Source organism: Pseudorca crassidens, chromosome 2, assembly GCF_039906515.1.
Source record: "Pseudorca crassidens isolate mPseCra1 chromosome 2, mPseCra1.hap1, whole genome shotgun sequence".
NCBI lineage: Eukaryota > Metazoa > Chordata > Mammalia > Artiodactyla > Delphinidae > Pseudorca > Pseudorca crassidens.
In genome coordinates, this window is record NC_090297.1 from 182,688,904 (window position 1) to 182,705,439 (window position 16,536).

Here is a 16,536-nt window from a genome sequence, read left to right on the forward strand (position 1 = left end):
GTTCCCTTTCTCCACACCCTCTCCAGCATTTATTGTTTCTAGATTTTTTGATGATGACCATTCTGAGCGCTGTGAGGTGACACCTCATTGCAGTTTTGATTTGCATTTCTCTAATGATTAGCGATGTTGAGCATCCTTTCATGTGTCTGTTGGCAATCTGTATATCTTCTTTGGAGAAATGTCTATTTAGGTCTTCTGCCCACTTTTGGACTGGGTTGTTTGTTTGTTTTTGATATTAAGCTGCATGAGCTGCTTGTATATTTTGGAGATTAATCCTTTGTCAGTTGCTTCGTTTGCAAATATTTTCTCCCATTCTGAGGGTTGTCCTTTAGTCTTATTTATGGTTTCCTTTGCTGTGCAAAAGATTTTAAGTTTCATTTGGTCCCATTTGTTTATTTTTGTTTTTATTTCCATTTCTCTAGGATGTGGGTCATAAAGAATCTTGCTGTGATTTATGTCATAGAGTGTTCTGCCTATGTTTTCCTCTAAGAGTTTTATAGTGTCTGGCCTTACATTTAGGTCTTTAACCCATTTTGAGTTTATTTTTGTGTGTGGTGTTAGGGAGTGTTCTAATCTCATTATTTTACATGTAGCTGTCCAGTTTTCCCAGCACCACTTATTGAAGACGCTGTCTTTTCTCCATTGTTTATTCTTGCCTCCTTTATCAAAGATAAGGTGACCATATGTGTGTGGGTTTATCTCTGGGCTTTCTATCCTGCTCCATTGATCTATATTTCTGTATTTGTGCCAGTACCATACTGTCTTGATTACTGTAGTTTTGTAGTAGAGTCTGAAGTCAGGAAGCCTGATTCCTCCAGCTCTGTTTTTCTTTCTCAGGATTGCTTTAGCTATTCAGGGTCTTTTGTGTTTCCATACAAAGTGTGAAAATTTTTGTTCTAGTATTGTGAAAAAAGCCATTGGTAGTTTGATAGGGATAGCATTGAATCTGTAGGTTGCTTTGGGTAGTATAGCCATTTTCACAATGTTGATTCTTCCAATCCAAAAACATGGTATATCTCTCCACCTGTTTGTATCGCCTTTAATTTCTTTCATCAATGTGTTATAGTTTTCTGCATACAGGTCTTTTGTCTCCTTAGGTAGGTTTATTCCTAGGTATTTTGTTGTTGTTGTTGCAATAGTAAATGGGTGTGTTTCATTAATTTCTCTTTCAGATTGTTCATCATTAGTGTATTTGAATGCAAGAGGTTTCTGTGCATTAAATTTGTATCCTGCTACTCTACCAAATTCATTGATTAGCTCTGGTAGTTTTCTGGTGTCATCTTTAGGATTCTTTAGTACAGTATCATGTCATCTGCAAACAGTGACAGTTTTACTTCTTTTCCAATTTGGATTCCTTTTATTTCTTTTACTTCTGATTGCTGTGGCTAAACCTTGCAAAATTATGTTGAATAATAGTGGTGAGAGTGGGCAACCTTGTCTTGTTCCTGATCTTAATGGAAATGGTTTTAGTTTTTCACCATTGAGAACGATGTTGGCTTTGGGTTTGTCACATATGGCCTTTATTATGTTGAGGTAGGTTCCCCCTATGCCTACTTTCTGGAGAGTTTTTATCATAAATGGGTGTTGAATTTTGTCAAAAGATTTTTCTGCATCTATTAAGATTATCATATGGCTTTTATGCTTCAGTTTGTTAGTATGGTGTATCACATTGATTGATTTGCATATATAGAAGAATCCTTGCACTCCTGGGGTAAACCCACTTGATCATGGTGTATGATCCTTTTAATGTGCTGTTGTCTTCTGTTTGCTAGTATTTTGTTGAGCATTTTTGCATCTATGTTCATCAGTGATATTGGCCTGTAATTTTCTTTTTTTGTGACATCTTCGTCTGGTTTTGATGTCAGGGTGATGGTGGCCTTGTAGAATGAGTTTGGGAGTGTTCCTCCCTCTGCTATATTTTGGAAGAGTTTGAGAAGGATAGGTGTTTGTTAGCTCTTCTCTAAATGTTTGATAGAATTTGCCTGTGAAGCCATCTGATCCTGGGCTTTTGTTTATTGGAAGATTTTTAAGCACATTTTCAAGTTCAGTGTTCGGGATTGGTCTGTTTATATTTTCTATTTCTTCCTGTTCAGTCTCAGAAAGTGGTGCTTTTCTAAGAATTTGTCCATTTCTTCCAGGTTGTCCATTTTATTGGCATATTTGCTTGTAGTAATCTCTCATGATCCTTTTTATTTCTGCAGTGTCAGTTGTAACTTCTTCTTCATTTCTAATTCTGTTGATTCGAGTCTTCCCCCTCGTTTTCTTGATGAGCCTGGCTAATGGTTTATTAATTTTGTTTATTTCCCCAAAGAACCAGTGTTAGTTTTATTGATCTTTGCTATTGTTTCATTCATTTCTTTTTCATTTATTTCTGATCTGATCTTTATGATTTCTTTCCTTCTGCTATCATTGGGTTTTTGTTCTTTCTCTAATTGCTTTAGTTGTAAGTTTAGTTTGCTTATTTGAGATTTTTCTTGTTTCTTTAGGTAGGATTGTACTGCTATAAAATTCCCTCTTAGAACTGCTTTTGCTGCCTCCCATAGGTTTTGGGTCATCATGTATTCATTGTCATTTTTTTCTAGGTATTTTTTGGTTTCCTCTTTGATTTCTTCAGCAATCTCTTGGTCATTTAGTAGCATATTGTTTAGCCTCCATGTGCTTGTATTTTTTACAGTTTTTTTCTTGTAATTGATACCTAGTCTCAAAGCACTGCAGTTGGAAAAGATACTTGATATGATTTCATTTTCTTAAATTTACCAAGGCTTGTTTTGTGACTGATGATATGATCTGTCTTGGAGAATGTTCCATGAGCACTTGAGAAGAAAGTGTATTTTCTTGGTTTTGGATGGAATGTCCTGTAAATATCAAGTAAGTACATCTTGCTTAATGTGTCATTTAAAGCTTGTGTTTCCTTATTTATTTTCATTTTGGATGATCTGTCCATTGGTGAAAGTGGGGTGTTAAAGTCCCCTACTATGATTGTGTTACTGTTGATTTCCCCTTTTATGGCTGTTAGTATTTGCCTTATGTATTGAGAGGCTCATATGTTGGGTGCATAAATATATACAGTTGTTATATCTTCTTCTTGGATTGATCCCTTGACCATTATTTAGTGTTCTTCTTTTTCTCTTATAATACTCTTTATTTTAAAGTCTATTTTGTCTGATATGAGAATTGCTACTCCAGCTTTCTTTGTATTCCATTTGCATGGAATATCTTTTTCCATCCCCTCACTTTCAGTCTGTATGTGCCCCTAGGTCTGAAGTGAGTCTCTTGTACACAGCATATATGTGGGTCTTGTTTTTGTATCCATTCAGCCAGTCTATGTCTTTTGGTTGGAGCATTTAGTCCATTTACATTTAAGGATATTATTGATATGAATATTCCTATTACTGTTTTCTTAATTGTTTTGGATTTGTTTTTGTAGGTCTTTTCCTACTCCTGTGTTTCCTGCCTAGAGAAGTTCCTTCAGCATTTGTTGTAAAGCTGGTTTGGTGGCTGAATTGTCTTAACTTTTGCTTGTCTGTAAAGATTTAAATTTCTCTGTCGAATCTGAATGAAATCCTTGCTAGGTGGAGTAATCTTGGTTGTAGGTTTTTCCCTTTCATCACTTTAAGTATGTCCTGTCACTCCCTTCTGGCTTGCAGAATTTCTGCTGAAAGATCAACTTTTACCCTTATGGGGATTCCCTTGTATGTTATTTGTTGCTTTTCCCTGCTGCTTTTAATATTTTTTCTTTGTATTTAATTTTTGATAGTTTGGTTAATGTGTCTTGGTGTGTTTCTCCTTGTATTTATCCTGTATGGGACTTTCTGTGCTTCCTGGACTTGATTGACAATTCTTCCTTTCCTATGTTAGGGAAGTTTTCAACTATAATCTCCTCATATATTTTCTGAGACTATATCTTTTTCTGTTCTTCTTCTGGAGCACCTGTAATTCGAATGTAGTGTGTTTAATGTTGTGCCAGAGGTCTCTGAGACTGTCCTCAATTCTTTTCATTCTTTTTTCTTTATTCTGCTCTGTGGTAGATATTTCCACTTTCCTTTTCCAGGTCACTTATCCATTCTTCTGCCTCAGTTATTCTGCTATTGATTCCTTCTAGAGAATTTTAAATTTCATCTATTCTCTTGTTCATCATTGTTTGCTTGTTTTTTAGTTCTTCTAGGTCCTTGTTAAACATTTCTTATGTTTTCTCCATTCTATTTCCAAGGTTTTGGATGATCTTTACTATCATTACACTGAATTATTTTTCAATTGGACTGCCTGTGTCCTCTTCATGTGTTTGGTCTGTTGAGTTTTTATCTTGCTCCTTCATCTGCCGCATATTTCTCTGTCTTCTCATTTTGTTTAACTTACTGTGTTTGGGGTGTCCTTTTCTCAGGCTGCAGGTTCATAGTTCCCATTGTTTTTGGTATCTGCCCCCAGTGGGTGAGGTTGCTTCAGTGGCTTGTGTAGGCTTCCTGTTGGAGGGGTCTGGTGCTTGTGTTCTTGTGGGTGAGGCTGGATCTTGTCCTTCTGGTGGACAGGGTCGCATCTGGTAGTGCGTTTTGAGGTGTCTGTAAACTTAGTATGATTTTAGGCAGCCTCTCTGCTAATGGGTTGGGTTGTGTTCCTGTCTTGCGAGTTGTTCAGCATGGGGCAACCAGCACTGGAGTTTGCTGGCTGTTGGGTGGAGGTGAGAGCATTGAGAAGGAGATCTCTGGGAGTGCTCTCGTTGATTGATATTACATGGAGCTGGGAGATCTCTGGTGGCCCAACATCCTGATCTCGGTTCTCCCACCTCAGAGGCTCAGGCCTGACACCAGGCTGGAGCACCAAGAGCCTGTCAGTTACACAGCTCAGAAGAAAAGAGAAAAAAAAAAGAAAGAAAAATAAAAAATAAAAAAAGAAAGGAAATTATTAAATAAAAGAATAATAATTAAAAAAATAGAAGAGGGCAATGAAACCAATAAACAAATCCACCAACGAATAGAAGTGCTAAACACTACACTGAGCTAAACATAAAAATCAGAAACAAATCAGTCGCAGACAGCAAACCCCAAGTCTACAGTTGCTCCCAAAGTCCACTGCCTCAATTTTGGATGATACAATATCTATTCAGGTATTCCACAGATGCAGGGTACATCAAGTTGATTGTGGAGATTTAATCCACTGCTCGAGGCTGCTGGGAGAGATTTCCCTTACTCTTCTTTGCTCACACAGCTCCTGGGGTTTAGCTTTGGATTTGGCCCCACCTCTGCATGTAGGTCGCCTGGGGGCATCTGTTCCCCGCTCAGACAGGACGGGGTTAAAGCAGTGGCTGATTAAGGGGCTCTGGCTCATTCAGGTCAGGGGGAGGAGGGAGGGGTACGGTAGTTATAATTTGAATGCAGGGTGAGCCTGTGGCGGCAGAAGCTAGTGTGATGTTGCAACAACCGGGGGTATGCCAGGTGTTCTCCCAGGGAAGTGGTCCCTGGATCACGGGACCCTGGCAGTGGTGGCCTGCACAGGTTCTGGGGAGGGTTGGGTGTGGATAGTAACCTGTGCTCGCACACAGGGTTCTTGGTGGCTGCAGCAGCAGCATTAGTGTTTCATGCCCGTCCCTGGGGTCTGAGCTGATAGCCACGGCTCACACTGGTTTCTGAAACTCGTTGCGGCTGTGCTTTGAATCCCCTCTCCTCACGTGCCCTGAAACAATGGTCTCTTGCCTCTTAGGCAGGTCCAGACTTTTTCCTGGACTCCCTCCCAGTTAGCTGTGGTGCACTAGCCCACTTCAGGCTGTGTTCATGCAGCCAACCCCAGTCCTCTACCTGGGATCCGACCTCCAAAGCCCAAGCCTCAGCTCCCAGCCCCCACCTGTCCTGTCAGGTGAGCAGACAAGCCTCTCCAGCTGGTGAGTGCTGGTCGGCCCAATCCTCTGTGTGGGAATCTCTCCGCCTTGCCCTCTGCATCCCTGTTGCTGCGCTCTCCTCCATAGCTCCAAAGCTTCCCCCCCATGCACCCCCTGTCTCTGCCAGTGAAGGGGCTTCCTAGTGTGTGGAAACTTTTCCTCCTTCACAGCTCCCTCCCAGAGGTGCAGATCCTGTCCCAATTATTTTGTCTCTGTTTTTTCTTTTTACTTTTGCCCTACCCATGTATGTGGGGATGCTCTTGCCTTTTGGGAAGTCTGAGGTCCTCTGCTAGCATTCAGTAGGTGTTCTGTAGGAGTTGTTCCACATGTAGATGTATGTTTGATGTATTTGCGGGGAGGAAGGTGATCTCCATGTCTTACTGCTCCGCCATCTTGAAGGTCTCCCCCTGGAATATTCTTTTTAAAAATTATTTATTTGTTTGTTTATTTGGCCACACTGGGTCTTAGTTGCAGCACACATGATCATCATTGCTGTGTGAAGGATCTTTAGTTGCAGCATGAGGGATCTTTTAGTTTCAGTATGCAGGCTCTTAGTTGTGGCATGTAGGATCTTAGTTGCAGCATGCAGAATCGTTTTAGTTGCAGCATGCATGCAGGACCCAGCTCCCCAACCAGGGATCGAACCCGGGTCCCCGGCATTGGGAGCACAGAGTCTTAACTGCTGGACCACGAGGGAAGTCCTAGAATGGAATATTCTTAACATTAAAAATATGTTCCCTTTATAGAGGTAAACTTCTGATTTTGGTTTACCTGTGTGTTTAAATATTCTTTTATTTTAATTCACCTGTTAAACTTTCTCTTCTCTTCTTCAACTAAATGATTTAGTAGATGCATTAATCTGAGGCCTTGTTTGTGCCCTAAAACTTTTCTGATAGGCTCTGACTCTGCAGATGCCTTTTTTTTTTTTTAACATCATATTGGAGTATAATTGCTTTACACTGTTGTGTTAGTTTCTGCTGTATAACAAAGTGAACCAGCTATACGTATACATATATCCTCATATCCCATCCCTCTTGCGTCTCCCTCCCACCCTCCCTATCCCACCCCTCTAGGTGGTCACAAATCTGCAAATATCTTTTGAAAGCTGCATGCTGTACCGCTCTTTAGAAGTCTTCTGATAAACCAGACACAGGTATGGCTGGAGTCAGCTAGAAATGCTCAGCATTTAAGTGGAATAGAATTGGCTTCCATTTTTACCCTGTGCTTTCCCTGCCACTAACTTTAATACTTCAGTGACACATGATAGTGACAGGGACATGAGGTGGCCCAGATTCCTCATCCCTCAAAAGGCTGCCAAAGACAACTAATATTCTCTCTACTGGCCTCACTTCTTCCATTCTTGCTCCTTCCTTATTACTGTTCTCAGGCTGGTGGTCTCGCCGCTGCTTCTTCTCCTTTTCAGTACCATTTCCTTCTATTTGATTACCTTACCCGAAGAATCCCAGGGTGAGACAAAGCTTATGAGGGGCCAGAGATTTGGGGGAACAACTTTTTAGAGTTTTCCCAACCTCCCAGACCGTGAGAAGGGCCATCAACTACCCGCACAACTTCCAGGGTCCTGGATGTGTACAATTACATTTAAAAGACTAATAGGCAGTTATCAAACAAAACCAGCTGTGGCGGGGGCGGGCGGGAGTTCTCATTTTTAGGATTTACGTAGATAGTACATCCTTTTCTATATCCTCTCAGCAGGCCAATACTGAACATATTTTGACAATTGCATCTATCTGATCCATTCTAAGGATATAGTCTATGATCCTTTCTAATCAGAGATATTACTCGTTGATGTCACTAACTGAAACCCTCAAACTGGATATTCACCCTGGATTGACCGCCTGACTTCTTCTCCCATCTGCATGAACCCAAATGTGTGTTTTCTATTTATTACAACCTTCTCTTGCCCATCTTTCTAGGTATTCACTTCATTTTTCTCCTGAGGTCAAATATAAAATCTGTTCTATCTACAAATTTCTTGCTTTCTGTGTGCTCTGCTATCAATATCTCAGTGTTGTCTTCTTAATTCTCCTCACCTGTGCCCTGGAATCTTACTTTTCAGATTTACCACCATAAGGACTGCTCCCCTGTTAATCTTTCCAGTAACTTCTGTGCAATGCCTGTTTGCTCGTATGCCTACTACCACTGTCACCTGGATTCACATGTTTAAGTTTCTGCTACCCAGGTTCTGTACCTCCGTGGACACAGATTTTTTTGCAGACATGCGATCATGACATCTCCTTGCAGCTTCCTCTCTAGAAAATCCAAGAAACCACTTTTACCGGACATCCTAGAGCAGGTGCTCTACTGTCACTAGAATTATCCAAGCTCATCAAGACACATGCAGTACATGAGTCCTTTGTACAGGTTTTACTGATAGGTCACCCAGAGCTATTAATTGCATAGAGGGCCATTCTTCCTCTATGAAAATGGCGGTGTCTTTTTTCTTCTGGGGATAGTGTTATAGCTCTTGTGGTTTTGTCCTTTTGCTTCCAGGTGGTTTTGATTCCCCACCTCCCAAAAAACCCCCATATCTTTGGTTTACAAATAAATGCTTCTTTGTTTAGACAGTAATTACTGCTTACTAGTTATTTAAACTAATGCTACTCAGGTCTTTGGTGTGTCTTTGCAGCCTCGATTTAGTCTGTTATTTTTTTTCCCCAGTTTGAGGCACACCTGTTGGCCTTTTAGGCCATGTTTACATGTGTGTTACAGCAGCGTGGAACTGTTGACAGTATTACAGCAAGGCTGGTGGACTGGCTGCATTCCAGAGCTTTGTTGTGGGTGGTCCTATCTTGTCATTGGCTGGTGAACATGACATTAAGATTATATTCGGAAAACTACTCAAGAAGCAGTGAGTGTTTTCTATGACAGCTCCAAATCTCAAGCACCGTTTGAAAAAGCATGGGTTAGATGGCCTGTGAATACTATTATCTAGCCTCCTGCATGCTGGCTCTTATGACATGATTTCCAAATTCTTTATTTGTAAATATTTGTTAGTCTTCTTCTAAACCTGTGGAATCTGTTACTTTTCGATTCTTCTGTTTAATTGAAGTTATGAATGTGAAACGCCTGTTATAAACTCTGCTGACTTTAAAGTAACACCATGTGTTTTGACCATGGGGGAAAGAGGAGAGAAGCATGTAATATTTAATGATTTTCTAATTTTGAGGCCTTTATGTAGTGCTTTTTGTGTGCTTACTTACAGAGATGAAAGTGCTAAAGAGAGTCTGAAGCTTATATAGACACACTCCTCTGGGCATCTTGCTTTAGCTTTATCATGATTCGGTGAAATAGTTGAATAAATAGGTAACTATATGATTTCTTAGACTCTTCTTCAGTTATTCACATGACATAATGATTGATATCCATCTTTAAGCCAAGTATGTGCCCGGTGTTGGGAGAACAGAGCTGGGCTACAGTATGATAGACTCACCTTGGTGGACCCAAGAAGGTCTCATGGAGAAAATAACTAAGCTGAGTATTGAAAAAATGGGAGGTTTGAGAGAGTTGCAGGTGGCAAAAGTGGAGAAAAATTGAGTCACAGGGGACAAGTGTAAAAGTTCAGAGATCTGATTCAGAATAAAATGTTTGAGGAAATACAAACCACAATAGTGATTCTATTTACTGGTTGCTAATTATGTGCTGTGGTCCGTGCTATTGTATGTGATGAGTTAGACTATTGATAGATAGATAGATAGTGGATATTAATGGATAGTACATGTATATTTAACTCTTACAATACCCTTACAATCTGGATAAAATTGTCTTCATTTTATAAATAATAAAACTAAGAATCAGAGATATTGAGATACACATCCAGTACATGTCAAGACTATCCCCAAAGCTGATGTTTTTATTTCTGTCCTGTACTATGCTTCTGTCAAATCATATCCATATGTGAAATCATAGTCCCAACTCATAAAGATAAAGCCAGTTGTAACTTTTTCAAGGCAGTAACTGTATCTTGTAAGCCCTTTTGATTCTCATAGTGACTTTAACAGGACACAATAATAAGTCCTTTTAAAAAACTGCCTTTCAACTCTGGGTCAAATACAATGACTTTAAATGTTTTAAGTAAATCTTTCGATTGGAAGCAGTTTTGCTAATCCAGTGATCTCTCCCTGGTACACACACACACACACACACACACACACACACACACACACAAACCGAGATCAACAGCTTTTAGAGACAGGTAAAATCTGGAAAACAAAATAACAAGGTAAACAGAAATTATAGTAGTACTAAAAAACATACCATGGACATGTAATAGGTGAATTCACCGGGCTAGATTTAAAAAAACTAATTGGAATAACCTATTGGTAGTAAATGCAAATACTTTTCAATATAAAATATCAAAATTATATAGGGACCAATTACTTCCTTTGGGAATTCATTTTAAGGGCACACCCCAACAAAAAAGACAAGAAACTCTATGATTTATAATATTAAAATATTATACATAAATCAAATGTTTAACAGTGGACCAACAATTAAATGATGACTGACCCTTCTCTTCAGTTTTCTCCTCTGCTAGTGTTTACTATCTCAGTTTTCACAAAAATAAAATATCAGACACTTCATAATAAGGCAAAGGGAGGACAACTTGTCCTTTCAGTGTCATCTTGGAATATTGTTGGATAGACTCACCCAAAGAGGTGCCTTGGTATGATTCACATCTGTTATTTATTAAAGGCTCACATTCTATGTAAGTACATGTTAACTTGAAGATTTTTGTTTTATCAAGATGCAAGTAGTTATGATTTTATTGAACTTGAGGTCATGAACAAGTTTAGTATCTAACCTAGTGAACCTATTCCAGCCTTCCTTCTCTGAGCCTATATAACTCCAAGCTCTTTCATTCTCCTTCAAACCAGTGTTACCTGTCTCCTGATTTTCTCACCCACGATATTTGTATGTTTTTAACTTTTTGAAAAATATCTTTTAACATAGTATGGCATGAATTGCCATAATGGCATGAATTGCCCAGGCTCAAAATCTTGAAGTTCCTTAATCTTTCTTTTTCTTGCATCTTACAGTTAACCCACGAATAAATCCTGTTGCTTCTAATTTTCAATCTCACCACTTTTTTCTGCTCAGCCTCGATCATTACGATAGTTGCCTGCTGGCTTTCCCAACATCACCTCTTGTCTCAGTCTGTGTAACCAACCCTCTACAAAGCACTCAATGTCTAGGTTAGGAGAACGATGCCCTCAGACCTCCAAAGACTTCAAGCACACTAAGAAATACAAAGTCCCAAGTATGTGCCCTCAGCTCCAGACCGGTACAACTTAGCCTCCTGTCGACTCTGAGCCTCTCATTGGGCCAACACATTCCATTTGGGCTGACTTCCTTTGAATTTCTGCAAACTTTAAGTGTGACAATACCTCAGGGCTTCTGTACTTTCTCTTCCCTCTGCTTAATGCTTTTCCCCAAGAGATTTTCATTCCTATCACTATTTAAGGGTCTTCACTTCAGAGAGGTCCTCCTGACTATCTTACCTTACAGAGCTTCTCGCTTGCTGGTTTTCTAACCCCTTTTCCTGATATACCTTTCTGTTTTCCTTCGAAACACTCATCACTCCCCATTTCTTATTACATAATTACTTACATATTTATTTACTTATTGTCTGTGTCTACTACTAAAATGCCAGCTCTATGAGAACAGAATTTTGAACCTTGCATTCTCTGCTGTTAAGCCCAGTTCCTAAAACAGTGCCTGGAATGTGGTGAGCATTAAATAAATAATTGTTGAATAAATGAATGATTGGTTTAACCAGACGATGGAATCTTTTGCAGCCATTTAAAAGTTTGAAGATGAAGTGAAATCATGTATAATACTTATATCATTTAAATGCAAACATATTAAAAATATGTTAAAATCATATTGCAAGTGATTTGAACATCCTATGCTTGCAAAAATAAATATAAAGGAAAATGCAAAAATGAAAATTGCTTTGTAAGAATAATAGTAGAAACAGAGGTGATTCCCACTTTCTGTCTTCTGGAACTTTCTTTTATTCTTATAGTGATTTTATTTTGTTTCAATACCTTCAGGAAAATCATTATATAATGCCTTGAAAAATCCATCTTATAGCTTTCCTCTCTTGCGTTTTTCTGCTTTCTTTCCTTGCATTTCTTTGGTTTTGGATGCCTTAGGCTATCTTGCCTACTATCCAAGACCACTCTTGGCAAAACTGTAAACCAAGGTAAGTTCCTTTACCCTCTTTCTGTCTTTTTCCCATTCCCTTTCCTTGAACCTACTGAGAAGATATTTATCCCTGCTTTTACTAATGACTGCATTCTGATAACACTAAAAACTTAATTTATCATGTTTCCTTGTGGAATATTTACTTAAGGGGAAAATCCAAGTCTTAAAACAAAGGACTGACTTTTAAAAGATGGAATTTGAGGAATTGGGCTTATTCATTAAAGAGAGAGCTTGATCTTCAGGTTGTCCTTCAAGGACACTGCCCTTGTGCCTGTATCGAGGTCAGAGTTTTCTGTTTCCCTGAGAGTCAGTCACACTGGCTTTGTCTGGAATATAAGTCTGTAACCTAAATTGCCACTTTAGTCTCAAATTCACTTGAGGGAGCGAGCTGAGCATTTTTAGTAGCCATGGCTAGCCTCCCAATTTGTGATCCTCATGGAACTTCAAGTTCAGACATGCAAGCATGTCAAAATATTTTATCTTTGACAAGCAGTGCTTTCCAGAATGATGCCTAGTTCTAGCCAGTCAATGTGGTCTTGAACTGTAGTGTCATTTCTGGCAAGAACTTTCAAGCCTGGTTAATGTCAACAGCAATTGCCATAATGCACTTTGACACTATTTGGGATTTTCCTCTAGGTAATCTGACATCTCTCAAGTCAAAATTGAAGCACCACAGAATACCTTAGAAACTGAAAAGTTCACATATAATCTTGAGTCTACTTGACTCTGGTATATGCTGTAGTCACTATTGTGAGAAAAATCTATGACTTTGGTATATTCTATAGTCAGTATTGTGAGAAAAATCTGACTCAAATAGTTACATACTCACCATTTTGTGGGGGAGGGGTGCCTGATTTTATAAAAGATTTGCGTTTTTTTAATCCCATTATATCATATTTTGTAAATTCTCTTACATTCTTTTCTGGAGTAAAGTGGGGTATGAATAAATGAATATGTATTCTCCTTCCTATTTCTTTACTATATGTTTCCCTTAAATTATTTTACTGCATCATTTTGTTTTGTTTTTTCTTTCCAATTTGAGGGTGAAGAGATTGATGGAACCCTCATTCTGATCTGTTCTTATTCAAAAGTTATGGATTTAAAAATAAAAATTTATTGGAGTATAGTAGATTTACAATGATGTGTTAGTTTCAGGTATTCAGCAAAGTGAATCAGCTATATATATACAGTTTTTTTAGATTATTTTCCCATACAGGCCATTACAGAGTATTGAGTAGAGTTCCCCATGTTATACAGTAGGTCCTTATTAGTTACCTATTTTATATATAGTAGTGTGTGTATGTCAGTCCCAATCTCCCAATTTATCCCACCCTTCCTTATTCCCTGGTAACCATAAGTTTGTTTTCTACATCCATGAAAAATAAGAAGTTATGGGTTAATAGTCTGTGTGACCTCATATGTTTTCTCTGTGAAACAGTTACTGGGTCTAAGTACATCTCTTACACAGTATATGAGTTGATAAGATAATCGAATAATAAAGTGTCTCTTCCCATAAGACAATTTGGGGGGAAGGTAGAGAGTGGGTCAAAGTGGGCAGTTCTGTTGTTTGACTGATTTATCAAACAAACAAACAAAAAATCCACTTGACTCACACAGGCTAAAAGGAGTCTAAATAAGCCAACTGCTAATGTCCAGGTCCATCCAAATGAAGGAAGACCAGTCTTATGGCCTTAAGTCCTTTCCACCTCTATGAATAAGTAATTCTAAGATCTGATGAATATTTCTTGGATTTGACAAGGTGGAGTTGGGCTCTATTTTGGAGGAATCACTGCTAATTTCTATATTGAACATCTGAGTGAGTAAAAACTGCCTCTGCACAATGTCCACTGTCACTTCTCTCCCTCTGGGACACCGTTTTATTTTTTTCCTTATTCCTTTTTCCTTGCCTCTCCTCAATCTAGGAGGCCCCATTTCTAGGCATGTACATGTGGTTGACAGGATAGGGAGAAAAGAGTGGCGAGAAACTGCAGAAGAATAATTCCAGTGCCTACCTATTTCCTGATTGGTATGCCATCTTATTCTGCTGAAACACATGGAATTCAATGTTGAGATTTAGGGGCTAGTTTTATAGCCCCATCTGGCCTTAATTCTGCATATACAATTGTACATCATGACTTGGTCTACATATTTGGTTTACATCCCTCTATTTCTGTTTGATCTGAAAATGAAATTTTACTCTGCACTAAATGAAGAATTTGGCTACGAGTAGCATTTATATTATTTTCAAATGAAACAGATAAAATTTTAAATCTTCCAGATTATGTGTGAAATACAGGAATATTATCCTTGAAAACAATGAATCATATCTTCCAACATGTATCCACTACTGGATTGTTTTCAGATCAGTTCTTCCTTTTTCATTTATTGTTAAACTTTGCAGTATTAATATCTATTAAACACCTATGGGGTGCCAGTAACAATTCAGAGCACATAACAGAGGTGGTCCCTAATGTCAAAAATCTTAAAAATCTGTTCTATGCTCTTCTGCTTAATCACATGCTGGCCAGAGGGGAAACACTTTTATCAGCACCCATCAGAGCCGCTGCTTTTGTTTTCTTTTGTCAAGATGTATCCATCCTACAAGTGTAATTCTGGTTAAATTCTATGAAATCTATATAGTAAATGATTTTGAGGATGCATATCTACATCTCAACAGTCAATTTTTTTCAACATTAAATTTTAAAAAAAAAGAAAAGAAAGAAAAATGCTGAAAGCTTGATAACAATAGCTGGGAAGGAATGAATCACAGGGATTGGTAGGACAGACCCTTCTTGCAATGGAAATGACACATAGGATCTAATTAAAGTGCACAGAATCTAAGTGTAGATAATGTAGGCTGCTTTTCCCTTTCAGCTTATATAGCACAAAGAAGCTTTAATGAAAGTTAGGGCAAAATAAATTTAGCACAGACATAAGGAAGTACTTTTTCATTCTGCAAGTAATAAATGTTTGGAATGGCCTTCTGGGCAGGGTTTTTGAGGTGAAGGACACTGGGGTTATTCAACAATTGGATGTCTTGCTGTAGTAAATTCTTATCTGCTAAATAGTTTTTTCCCCCCACTTCTTATGTTGCTATGACTGTACAATCAAGCAACAATTTTCAGGCCCTAATTAGAACCAAACCTAAACACATGATGTTCACAAGAAAGGATATGGGGGAGATGGCAGGAAATGAAGGGAACTGTAAATGCCTGAAACAAATCTATGCTCTTCAAATCTTAGTTATTAGGAAGACAATGTACCAATTCTTTAGTTTAAGGACCATGAGAGGAATTTCAAGTGTATTAACTTTTCATCACTCAATCTATGGCTTTAGGACACTTTTTAGGTCTTCGTAATTTGGTACTTGTATCGGTGCTATATAGATCTGTCTTATTTATCCATCTATCTCCTTGTTTATTGAATTATGTACATACTATATATAAAGAGACTGATTTATGATATATGTCACATCCAAATTAACAACAACAACATTGTAAATGCATGTGGAAGAGGAATTAATGAGACAACAGAATTGAATCAAGTCCCCCGAGGTCACATTTGCTGTGCAAACCCCCTCACCTCCCGCCCAACACACATACACAAACACACACCAGGGCTGCATTACACAATTAAATAATGCTTACTTTTTGATTAAAAACCAAAATAGAAAGGTTGTCATCCTCATAGTTCACACTCTATGTTGCAGCTTGTGATGTTTGCCCACAGTGCTATGAGGCTGCAGCATGGCTTTATTTTGGTTCTGGAAGTGTCTTCTAGGTCTAAGTAGTAAAGCTATCCTTCATTCGTTTTTCCTTCTTTCCATGGGTGCTTCATGAACATTACCAGGCTAGCCAGTAGGGATATAAACATGATCAAAACACCACCACTGACCTTTAGGAGTTTAATTGGCAATATACACAAATAAGAGAGTATAGAGAGGTGGATAATAATGATAGTAAGCAAGCAAGTACAGCATCATGAATCTATGAAAGAGGTCTACACACATTGTCCTGGGAGCACCAAGGAAGGGAATATAAATCACACCAGGAATTCAGAAAAGGATTCCTACCAGAGATAATGCTTACGCTGGTCTTAAAGGACAAGTAGAAATGAACTGAACAGAGACTGTAGCCAAGGACATTTGAAGTAGAGGGAACAAAATGTGAAAGAAACACCATGGTGTGTTTGGCAAACTGTTAGCTTTCAGAACAGCAGGTGCAAAGAATCTGCACAGGACAGTGACAGGAGGCTGGGCTAGAGAGATGAACAGAGTCTAACAGTGAAGGGCATAGTGTGAAACTCTTTAATCGACCTTTATCCTGGAGAACCATGGAGTCACTGAAGGACATGGAGCATGCCCAGATGTGAATTTGCCTGAGACCGAGAGGATAGTTTGGAGGAATGTTAGCCTAAGTCAGAGTTGTATTTATGAGTGA